This window comes from Panulirus ornatus, chromosome 1, assembly GCF_036320965.1.
Source record: "Panulirus ornatus isolate Po-2019 chromosome 1, ASM3632096v1, whole genome shotgun sequence".
NCBI classification, from domain to species: Eukaryota; Metazoa; Arthropoda; class Malacostraca; order Decapoda; family Palinuridae; genus Panulirus; species Panulirus ornatus.
This window is the reverse complement of record NC_092224.1, coordinates 54066877-54079332: the sequence shown is the minus strand read 5'-3', so window position 1 is coordinate 54079332 and position 12456 is coordinate 54066877. Positions and strand designations below refer to the sequence as shown.

Below are 12456 nucleotides of genomic sequence, written 5' to 3'. Positions count from 1 at the left end.
GTAAAAGAAGCATAGGATTATTATGTCAACATTGTTTTCGAATGCAGTCGAAAGATTAGCATTTTTAAACCCAGGAACAAAAAGGCGCGACCATTAATCCCATGGTGCAGTCAGTCATGTGATAAGCATCACTAACACAAGATAAAAGGGATCATAATTCTTTATTTAATAGATTAACTCATAGGATCTAGAACGAATCGAGGAAGCCGAGAGGGCATCTTGGGTAATGGAAGGTATCAGTTATAAGAAATAAAAGGGGGAGAATGAAGGAGTTGATTGGAGAGCTTTCTCCCTTTCTTCCGCTTTGCTTTGTATTGACCCTTCTGTGGTAGCTAATACTCTTGCTGAAAGCACCTCATAATTGTGTTGTCAGTAGATACAGGAGGGAGTTCCAAGACATTAGATAGAGAGAGGCTTTTCCTCTGTCTTTCCCCTCTAATAAGGACGTGGACTGTAAAGAGCCATTTCGCAGGAAGGGAACGATATTGAGTCTATCAAGTACGAATCTACTGCTCCAGGGGAGGAAGAAGTGCGCTATGATATGGCAGAACACCTTCCTGAAGCCTTCATCTGTTTCTTGGTCGAGTTGTTTTCATCTAGTATGGTTGCTTATTGTACTGCCATGCAGTCGGAGGTAGCCCTTATTTGTGCCTTTATTTAGCCAGGTAAAGATCCTACTATTGTTACGAACACTAGACCAGTTGGTTGTTGCATAGACAAGTGTTTGCGGACTAATGAAAGACTCTTGGATAATAGATTGGGTTTTGTGCCATTAAAGACATTAATTGTATCACTCCATTCTGATGAGGTTTTGGGAAATTTTGTCTTCTTCGAACTGTTTATACGAACATCAAGTGACATTCAGAAAGGCTTTGTTGATCATCACACATCAGTTCGTTTTTAATCTAGAGATAAATCAGCTTTGGTTAGGCAGTATCACAGTATGGACCATACGAGGCAGACTATTAAGGTTTACTCAACTGCTGTTGTAAGATAGAAGATTAAAGTTGAGGGTTAGTGGTGAGCATCATTGGAATTCACACAGGAAGATGTGCCACAGGGCAGCGTGTTAAGTGTTCCCTGCCTCTTTGCTGCCACTCCTAGTGTTGTAGACGCCATTCCAGGTGTTCAGTTGTCCTTGTTTGTTGATGATTTGCAGTCTGCTGTGCATTGTTGTTATCTAAAGTTACTGTGAGACGCTTAACGGCCGCTACTGATAAGATCAAATCAAAGATCAGCAAATCCACATGAATTACTGAAAGGTTTTCTCATTTCATAGTAAGAGGAGATAAAAAAAATTCGTGTTGCTTTCTCATAGAAGATTGACATGGGCCTCTCATGTGAAACACTTTACAAGTAGCGTGATAAGGTTCGTGCACGCTGCACGACATGTGATAACGGAGCCTCGAGGGAGTATCTCTGGTGGAACTCCAAGACCTTCTCCACTAGCCCGGTCTCCTGCAGTAGGCGCTGCAGGCTGAGGCAGTGAGGCCTCGCCTGACTCGGCCTTACACTGCGCCTTCCTCCAAATGATGTGGATCCTTGTGGATCTGGGGAACGTGACCGAGCAGCTGACGGCACCCTGGTATCAGCCCCCCGAGGGATTTCAGCAGCCATCCCGCTCCTCCCTCCCAAGGCCTTGATACCTTACTGTGGTTGAGGTATTTCATGGATTGTCCAATTGGAGACGTATTTATCTGTCTGGTGTAGTCCAGCAGCAGAAATCAGGACAGCTGGGACACATAGCGAGGATAAACACACATCCACTGAGAAAACTTGTATTGAATATAGAAGAAAGCATTTGCGGAAGCAAGACGGCGTGTAAACAGGGTCTTCCTGAAGAGATCTCTTGCTGGTGCACTAAAGAACTTGGGCTGTAGTGGAAGGTCACCAGCTCAGTCATCAGCAGCTGTTCCTCTGTGTCGAGGACAAGTACAGCAAACACTGCCTACTGACGTGACGTTCCTCTACCTGCTCTCCCTCACGGTAGGGGCGGATCAGGTGCTGCTTGTGAGGACATCATTCTAACGCCCTCCTGAGTGGGTTATCATTCACGGATGCTTCCTGTGGGAGTATGTATCACTCGTATTCTTCTGATGGGGGGAGCCCAAAGGATGCTGCTTCCTCGGAGCATCCTTTGGGTGCTCCTTTTTTGAGGAGAGTCAAACGGGCACCCGGCCAAAGAAACGCTCAGGTGCTCCCATGAGCTAGAATTGTAAATGAGGAAGTGTAAATGAACGTAGCTCAAAACCAGGTGGTTTGAAGTCAGGTCGTGAGAGCATGTCCTTGGATGACGACGCGGATGATCCATCATCGTCTATCATGTCTTGCCCGACACGATCTTCCACCAACATAGTTACATACAGCAGGGGAACCCAGAAGCTGAGGGAGCTCTTGAGAAAAAGCTCTTAACATTATAAGATTTATAGATTTAATGGTTATTATTCGACAGTGGAAATGTAGAGGAATACGGTCCCATTCAGAGGATCAGTTTTATGACATGTTATGATCAATGTAAATGTTACATACCCGACCGTGCACTTAGTGACAAGGCTTTTTAGCGTTGCTGGCATTATTGTGAAATCAGAAATCAGTCATAATGTAGTTATGTTGAAGACGACAATACAAGAACAACATTAAGAGTAGACTGGATATCAGAAATGACTTTCCCCTGGCAGCTCCCTTCAGGAGAGCATATACAGACTGATACTGAACACTTTGAAGAGATAAATATTGAAGCACTTTTCTTCTACTTAATGATATCAACCAGAACAGGTCTTTATGAGACCGAGAATGCAACAACGTAGATGCGAGAGTGAGATTAATTGTAGACTTATTACCTGACTTGGACATTATCATTTTTTAATGATGGTAGCCAAACTTGCTATAATGTACTGCATTTCATGATGGCAGCCTCGTTGATTATAATGAACAAACTTTAGAAAACATTTCGGTATGGACCGGTCTGTTTGTTCCAGTGATGTTTTCCTGGATTTTAACTGGTCATTTGTTCAAAGACGTTCATGGGATTGATCGCCTTCAAGTACCACTGGACAGAGAAGAAACATTACAGTACATAACCCTCGTAACTGGAAGTTTGATGATGATGAACTGGTGTGAGTACAAGCCAGAGGGTGAGCCACCAAGAGGTTGGGTGAGTATCCTGACGCTGGAGGAGCGTGTGATTATGTTGTCAGCATCATTCCAGACGTTGTTGCCTTCCCTCAACCAAGAACCAGAAGCCGCAACCATCTGCCCCGTGATGGCACCTGATCGGTAAGCGTAGCAAGATCGTGAGATCTGTCAACAGAAGATTAAGGGATACAAATATTCTCGATGATAGACTGAATATCTCAGAATATCTGGAGATGAAAAGAAATCATGGAAGTCAAGAGGGCTTCTTGGATGAAGTATGTGGAGGATGTCGGCTCCAGTACCAAACTTGAGGAAGTTTAGCAGGCAATAAAGAAGTTAAATGGAAGTTAGTATCCATTTTCTTTGCCTTGACTTAATCATCAAGATGTTAACTTAAGTGAGACCACTGCAGTAGCTAATTGTCATGATGAAAATTTTTTACTAATGTGTAGCGTCATCATGTACGCCAGATTAGACGAATATAGGTCTGTCCTCTGTCTGTCTAGTGAAGGAGAGTATTATGGTGAGCCATTTCACATGAACAAAATGATATCAGTTCCATCAGACAGTGATTTTCGGCTCCGGGGGAGGATAAAATACATTCTGATATGTTAAAACACCATCTTGGAACCTCCGCAGTATTCTCGTTAGATCTGATTGACCTTATATAGATGCTTATTGTGCTCCCATGTCGTTGGGAGGAAGGTATATCTTAATGATAGTTTGGTACATCATGTTTTGGCTGACGAGAGGATTCGGTTATTTGATGAGCAACAAAAGTTATGTAATTCATTTTAATGTAAGAATGATGAATAGCTTGAATGAGAGGAGTTTAGCCTTATACTAACTTCATGACGTACATGTTTTGCTGGGTTCCTTCCTTAGAAGGTTCCTGAGATCAAACACTGCAGGGAGTGGATGAAGACAGCGGGGTAACGTAAGTTGCTTCTGTTGTGATATAGAATATATGTCTTCCTCTTGGTACTATTTATGCAGACAGAACAGAGATATCTACTGATGGTTCATAAAGTGTTGATGGTGTAGGCTTTGCTTTAGTTACTGAAGAAGAATCTCATTACAGGGAAATTACCAAGAGAATTTTCCATATATGCTGTTGAAATGTGTGGTATTCAAGCTGCATTTAAATCAGTTTAGTAATCTCGTAAAAAGACATTTACGATCTATTCTGGTTCACAGCGTCCACCCCATGCCATACCATCACACTCCCTTAATGCATCTCATAGTTCCAAAAATCCAAGATGGATCTGTTGTAGGAATCCACTCAAAGCATGAGTGTAGAATTATGCTGTCGTCCCGGACGTGCTGGTATCAGAGGAAAGGAACTTATAGATACGGAGGTTACACCAGCCATACCTAGCTGTGTACATGTGCACAATAAAGAAAATGATATGTCATGTAAATAGGAAATGAGATGGAAATGGGAAGACTCAAAAGAAACTAGATGGAAATTGGAAGACTCCAAAGAAAATTACAAACTGTAAAGAAAAGATTTCTTTTTCAGGTACGACCTTCCTACTTCAAGAGGACCACCATTGTGAGACAACTGTTTATCGCTTGAGGATTTGGTCGCTCTATATTGACCCAGTGTCACTTAATGGAGACCTGGCCCACTATGTGATATCCGCAAGTGCAGTATTACCGGGGAACGTGTCCTTGATGAACGGCACAAGTGCAGGAGTTTCAGACTCAGATATAAAATAAGTACAGAACGAATCAAAGCATCGGGGAAATTTTTTAGACAATTTAGACAATATTGTTAATGTAAATAGACTGATGAATTTTCTAAAAGGAAGCCGAAATATAACATTTTATATGAATATATTGATGTGTTCTGATATATTTTTGTTTAGAATTTTTTTTTTTTCACGCGAAAGCGCTGAATAATCACCAGGTTTCTACGCATTACAAATTCCACAAAAGATTGCCAATTATCGCCCGCCAGCAACACAAAGCAGAGAGGACAGTACGTACGTCCAAGGCCAGAGGAAGAACCTTGAAATCATCCTTGTAGAGAACAGGAGTAACCACACTCAGCACCAGTTCCCCCACACATGTCCACATCTATGTAGACTGAAGCTCAGCACAACACTGACTTGTCTTCATGCTCAGCACATGCTGCTGAACTGGATTGACATGGCAAGTCATGGCAAGACCTGCATGGAGGCGACCCGTCCCCACTTCTTACCAACAAGGTGGATGGCATCCCAGTCATGGGAGAAAGCCATGGCGACGGGACTGTGGCGACTTGGACTTGCTTCGCGCGTCTTCAAGTCATCCGTGACTCTGAAGAACATTTTCAGTCTGTCCCAGAAGCCGTCGGCCGCCTAACGCCCAGACCTCACCTTGCAGCAGAATCTTTAATCCCAAAAGGTACAGGGAGACACCATCAACCCCCTGTATCTTGTTGGTCGAATGTCAACAAGCTGCCAGCGTAAGAAAAGCTGCATTGAGGCTGTTGAAACGACGACCAGGCGATGCAGACTTGGTACTTTACGTAAGGACTCGCGCCAAGGCGAGGAGGGTGCTCAAGTTGTGGCCAGAGGTCCTCCATGGTTGCAGGACGTGCCTTCCATAAATTCATGAACGTTTTTATCAGTGATAAGGAACAAAGGTCGCAAGATCGAAGGTGAGTCAGTTTCATGTCTTGCGTTGATGTATGGATCTTTCGTAGCCTAGTGAATCAGAAGCGGAAGGTAGACTTGACCTAACGAAAAGATCTCTGAGGCGTCTTGTTCTGCTTAATAAGAAGCAGAACAGAAAAGAAAACTACATTCTTGTCAAAGCCGAGGATCAGCGGAACTGTCATCTGACCTTCTGTTTTCTGTACCAAAGGGCGTCTCGTGCAGTCTCTTCGTGGACAACTTTGCGTTGCAATGTTCTGGTGGAAGTTTAGTCTACGTACAGGACGTCTACAGACTGCAGTAGATTAATTGTCTCGGTGGGCCACATGCCATGATTACAAAGTCTCTTCCGGCAATATTATGAACACGCACTTCCATGAGATAAAGACGAACTTCCAGCCAACCCTCTGCTTGGGGAAGGACCAACTGCCGTTCGTTATGGAGGAGATGTTTGTAGGTCAAATATTCGACTGAAGACTAACTTGGGTGCCTTATATCCAGTGCCTGGAATTGATGGCTACGAACGCTCTCTCTTTCCCTTTCCCACACGGTATGGGGAGGCAGAGCGCACAGCGGTACTGAGGCTATACCAGGCGCTGGTCCTTAGCAGACCGGATGTGACACATCAGTCGGCATTAGCCACAGTTCTCAGTGCGCTGAATACCGTCCATAACGAAGCTCTGAAGATCTGCGCTGAGGCCTTTCAATCTACTCCGGTGCAGCTCTTATGCAGAGAGCGGAGAATCGCCTCGACGATTGCATCGAGAACGTATGAATTTCATGTGTTACAACAACAGGTTGCAGAGAGGTCCAGGATCTCGGAGTTAGGATGCTGTGATCGGCCACAGTCGTATGGGCAGTCCGCAGAAATGGAGAATTAAAGAGTCTGTCTCAGATCTTCCTTTGAATCTCTTGTCAGATCTGCCACTTGGAGTGGGACAGGTCCCACCATGGACCAAGCCAGCGATGCCACACTGTAAGGAGTTGGTTGCAGGAAGGAAGAGGTGGGGAAAACACCGAAGAGAGGATCAAGCAAAAATTATCAGAACACACTTCAGTGCAGTGAGGTTCAGCAGATACACGCACGGCTCCAGATCCAATAGTGTGGGTTGGCGTTTATGGCGGTGGGCAGATTGTGTGTGTGTGTGTGTGTGCGTGTGTGGGAGTGTGTGTGTGTGTGGGATGTGAAAGTTGGAGGAAGCCTTCTCCCAGCAGCTCCCGCTTTCAGAGCTGAGGTTTATTTCGTTTTAACGGCAAGAAAAATCCACAAGAAACTAGCGCACCAAAATGTAGTTATCTACTCAGATTTTTGCAATGTTTAGCGGGGTATCGATGTGTTAAACTCACCACTACACCCATTGGTGAGGGAGATGAAAGACTGGTTTGCGTTGATGCCGTCACAACACTAGAAGATACACCTCCGCTGGTCCCCAGCTCCTATTGGTGTTTGTAGGAACGAACGAGCTGATCAGAAAGCAAAGACAGCCACAGCTGCCTGTTTGAAAGCTCGTTTTCCTCTGCCACACAGCGATATGAAGCCCCAGATAAGAAAGTGTTTACGCAGTTAATGGAGGCAGGAAAGGACGCGGATAACAGACAACAAACTGCGAAGAATTAGAGCAGAGCTTGGCAGCTGGGCGAGGAGTCTTCACTCCAGCCGACACATAGAAGTGGTTGCAGCAAGGCCCGAGGGTCGGACACACAAGGTCGACTCATGGATGGTTTAAAGGCAGGAGACCAGCCTTTACTCCGTGTCAGATGCCATTAACAGTGTCTCGTGTCGTGCCAGATGTGTGGCAGCCTCAAGCATGGAGAAGAAAGTTCCCTTTGTCCTCCCTCCACACTCGAATGTACTTCGAGAGGATTGTGACGTTATAAATCTGACTTGACTTTTTCAGGGGATGAAATACACTGTACAACACAGTTTATTGTAAATGGATTTTAACTGCCGATGGAAATGTTGTAGAATTATTGAGACAATTTTTTTTATCGTTTCAGTTGATAGATGCTTTAATATTAAATATTGTTTATGTTTTTTCTTAAGGAAACGATATACTACGCTAATGACCTTTATTATTGACACGACAGGTAATTTGTCTTGATCAGTCAGTCAATCACAGGAGAGATTTATAATGGCAGAGATGCAGTTGTAGTTCATGAACCAGAGGAAGTTGGTGTAGTGAGAGTGAAGGACAGATATACAAAAAAAGAAAAAATCAGGTCATAGATTGAGGACGATACAGACGATATTCCCAGAATATGACGACAACAGTATACCAGGCTTTTGGAAAAGCAACTCCATGAGAAAGTGTGTGTATGATGGTGGAGTGCGAGCAAGAACAGAGGCTACCTTGAGTGATGGTATCCTGCTGTTGCCCCTACGGTAAACAGGAAGTGTGAACCTCAAAGCAAAGATGGTCGAACTCCTCTGAGGACGAATCTCTAACAGTTATATTTGTCTTACAAGAACTCGACACTCAAATTGTTGTCCTTATTTTCTTACGTCAACCTGAACGTGTAACATGCAGTTCAGAAGCGTTTGTGTAGTGACACAGATTATTGATGTATTAAGCATTGCAACTTTGTTTCACATTACAAGGAGTAAGTTTAAGTTTTAGAAGTATATTACCTTCTGGACACTGTTATCCTTCGAGGTAGCCAAAGAAATCTGTAAATTACTGCCTCTCCGTTTTAGTGGCAGTTAACTATGAGAAAAGGAATTTTGGGAAAACTTAACCATTTTAATTCGTTCATTATATTTTTCTCCAGATGTTTTGATACATTTCTTTTCTGAATTTAGAAATAAAACGAAGATGGATAAGTTATATACGTCCGCGTCACCAGCCCATACGTAAGGTCACACACACACACAATCAACAACACTTGACAGATGAAGGTGTCATGACGTACATGGTGGCATCTCCTCCCCCTTTGATCACCTCGTGAGATGCCAGGCTTTGCCAACGTCAGGGCGCATCGTGGGTCATGGTGTGCTGGAGCCAGGTCGAGGTGGCGCATGGAATTAGCAGGTCGTCAGACGAGTAACCTGCAGGTTGGACGCTGGGAGCCGAAGGAGGGAGGGAGGGAGTAGATGGGTTGGTTAGGTGAGGTCCAGACGTATTCAAGCCCCCGGGGTCATGAAGGCCGTCATCGTCACGCTGCCTGCATCCACTAACTGATGAATCGTTAACACCTTCTTCAGGTGTTTCAACACCTTCGTCAGGTAATAAGGATATTCCAAGGCCACATACACTCTCACTATGTACAAGGCTCTTAAGAAAGTGCAGTTTGGCGCTTGCGCGTATTCTCGATGCTTCTGGGGCGTTCGAGTGCGCGGCGCATGCGCACTAACTCCGGGTACGTGGCATGGCTGGACGTGTCTCTGATGTGGTGCGCTTCAGGGGCGCGCACTCACGGGACGACACTGTGGTAGAGTCGGCGGCAACACTGGAATACCACAAAACCCGACGAGTCTCGTTGCCTTGAGGGTAAAAAAAAAAGGTCCGAATTTCCCACAAAGTCAAACGCCGCAGCTCACACAGAGAGGGAATACGTAATATTAGACTCAAATTCATTTGAACCTGTCATGATGCGGGCTTCAAAGTTGCCATAACGTTACAGAGGGACAATGTACGAACGATCGTTTGATATCTGTCTGGTAACCCACCTCCATGTATTGCCTTAACTGTAATCAATAAACAGATGGACAATTAACAGTAAACGGTTAATAGCGTCCGAATAGCTTCTGATAACTGAATAATTCGTAGATAATAGTCAAGTTTTCCCAAGTTATCTATCGTAAAGTCATTGTTATAATCTCGACAAAAGACGTATTGGTTCCCGTTTTCCAGCCATCCACATCCGAAGATGTTATTACGAATTTAATTGAATGTTTACAGGAAACACAGTATCATGTGTTCCAGAGCAAATTACGCGTCGATGAAGGGAAGCACACAGTCATGTATCATGTGGTGATATACATGAACACTATACCATCCACACATTACTACTATTATCTCGGTGTCTGCCGTCATAACTCGAGCCCAGACTCGCTCCCTGTGTTACTGTACGAAATCAGAGACGTGTATCTGTACCACTGGTGTATTAAGATTCGTACACAGCAGTAGCCACAAAGTACCCAGCAGTAGACACACCGTACCCAGCAAGTAGACACACCGTACCCAGCAGTAGACACACCGTACCCAGCAGTAGACACAACGTACCCAGCAGTAGACACGCCGTACCCAGCAGTAGACATACCGTACCCATCAGTACACACATCGTACCCAGCAGTAGCCACACCGTACCCATCAGTAGCCACACCGTACCCATCAGTAGCCACACCGTACCCAGCAGTAGCCACACCTTACCCAGCAGTAGACACATCGTACCTAGCAGTAGACACACCGTACCCAGCAGTAGACACATCGTACCCAGCAGTGGACACATCGTACCCAGCAGTAGCCACACCGTACCCATCAGTAGCCACACCGTACCCAGCAGTAGACACACCGTACCCAGCAGTAGCCACACCGTACCTAGCAGTAGCCACACCTTACCCAGCAGTAGCCACACCGTACCTAGCAGTAGCCACACCTTACCCAGCAGTAGACACACCGTACCCAGCAGTAGCCACACCGTACCCAGCAGTAGACACACCGTACCCAGCAGTAGACACACCGTACCCAGCAGTAGACACACCTTACCCAGCAGTAAGCACGGTGTCCTAAGCAGTAAGAACTAACCAATATTAGCTTACCAGTAAATGATGATATAGTAAGATCATATACATCGATCCTTCGTTAGAGTTCATTTGATTAATGTTTTCACCAGAGAATGAGAGAAGATTTGCTCGTTTTCTTTAAAAATGAAAATTATCGGGGGACTCCTGTGTGTATTACTTTGAGCTGTGGCCTCATTGCTCATCATCAGATGAACGAGAGAGAAGTGACTTTCTTTTTTTTGTTGTCTGTTGTCTCAATTAAGGAAATTCCAGCTTTGAAACCATTTTCTGATATGTATTTACATATGATTAATTTACAGAGGAAAAAAGTCTACACTTCAGTAATGCGATTATCAGTTTAGTCAAGGGGGAAATTGGATGATCAAATAATTGAAACCTGTAAACAGAATTAGCCGTATTAATTAAATTCGTTATCCATAAAATGACATGAATTATCCGTAGTTTAGAAATGATTTTTTTGCTTGTTTGTATTATGTAAATAACGTAAAAGAGAAAACATACAATAACTCCACGTAAATGAATGCTGGTAATTGTTTAGTCATACAAGTGAGGCTGGCGTTGTAAATCGGAGTGTAAGTGAGGTTTTACGAGATTCTGGTCTACAGCATAATTAAGGCGGCCAGCATAAACTTATGTTCGGCTCCCACAATAAACAACTGATCCTGTGGTGGTACATTGCCTCGATGGTGTGTGTGTGTGTGTGTGTGTGTGTCTGGGGGGGGAGGGGGGCACATGTAATTGATGATGTTTATTGTGTTCAGAGGCTCGTGTGTGTGTGTGTGTGTGTGTGTGTGTGTATGCATAGAAGAGAAACAAAGACAATGGAAAGGATTGATTCGTCCTTGTATGGAATACTGCTCTCCCATCAGGCGTGGTTCTAGGTCTGTATCCTTACTTGACAGAGTCGAGTCGAAAGCGGTCCGACTCATAAACTGTCCCAGGCTAAATTCCAAACTTGACCCCCCTTGCCTTACGCCGCAATGTTGGTTCACGTTCCCTCTTCTATAGGTATTATTTTTGTTTTTACTTCCAAGAACCCGAGAGCTGGCTGCTTGTGTGCCCCCACTATTAGCTACAACACGCAATACTCGGCAAGCTGCTGCGTCACATGATTAATGTGTGACCATCGGCAACTCAAGGGTGGGCCGTTTTGATACCTGCTTCTTTCCCTACACGTCGAAGCTTTGGAACTCTCTACCTTCTCATGTCTTTCCCCATAACCACACACACACACACACACACACACACACACACACACACACACACACACACACACATGCACACGCATGATTATTATCCGTCAGGAAGAAAGCGTAAATATTCTATATGTAAGAAGGACTTGTGAGTGGACATCGTCCTATTATGTGGCCAGAGTCCTACATTATGAGGGTTGTCAAGGAGATAAACTGTTTGCGGGCAGAATTCGAGTAGTATTTAGGTATATAGGGAAGGAATTACGAAGTAAGCTCCTCATATTCTATATAAGACCAGAACTAAAGTGTACTTTTCATGTTTGGTCACCACACCTAAAGAACCATAGAGAGAGAGAGCCAGTAGAGAAGGTCCAGAGGAGGGCAGCAAAGGTTGTACTGGAATCAAAGGAGCAAAATAGTGTCGAAAGGCTAGTGACCTTGAATTTGCCCACCGGAAATGATGTATTGCACAATACTTTCTAATCTTCAGGGATGTAACAAAACCCCTAACGTGAAATTACAGTCGAAACTAGTTAGAAAGTATGTGAAGAAGTAGTTCTGTACTGTAGTAATGATGGATGAATAGAATAGATTGATTGAGAATGTATCGTCATTGTCAACAACATACAGATGTGGACGTACAAAGTTGAATGATATAGACAGTTGAGAACAAAGGGGTTCCATGTGTGTAAAACCCCCGTCTTCCCTGCAGTACAAACAGGATATTACGAATACCTCATTA

General features: G+C 44.2%; 1 protein-coding gene and 1 long non-coding RNA gene across 3 annotated transcripts in view; one reads left to right on the top strand and one right to left on the bottom strand.

Annotated features, from left to right (window-relative positions):
- The window catches only part of LOC139749023 (uncharacterized), a 1138420-nt gene that overhangs the window by 428977 nt on the left and 696987 nt on the right, over nucleotides 1–12456 (top strand). The window lies entirely within an intron of this gene.
- The window catches only part of LOC139749009 (uncharacterized), a 557044-nt gene that overhangs the window by 256416 nt on the left and 288172 nt on the right, over nucleotides 1–12456 (bottom strand). The gene's annotated exons all lie outside the window — the stretch shown is intronic.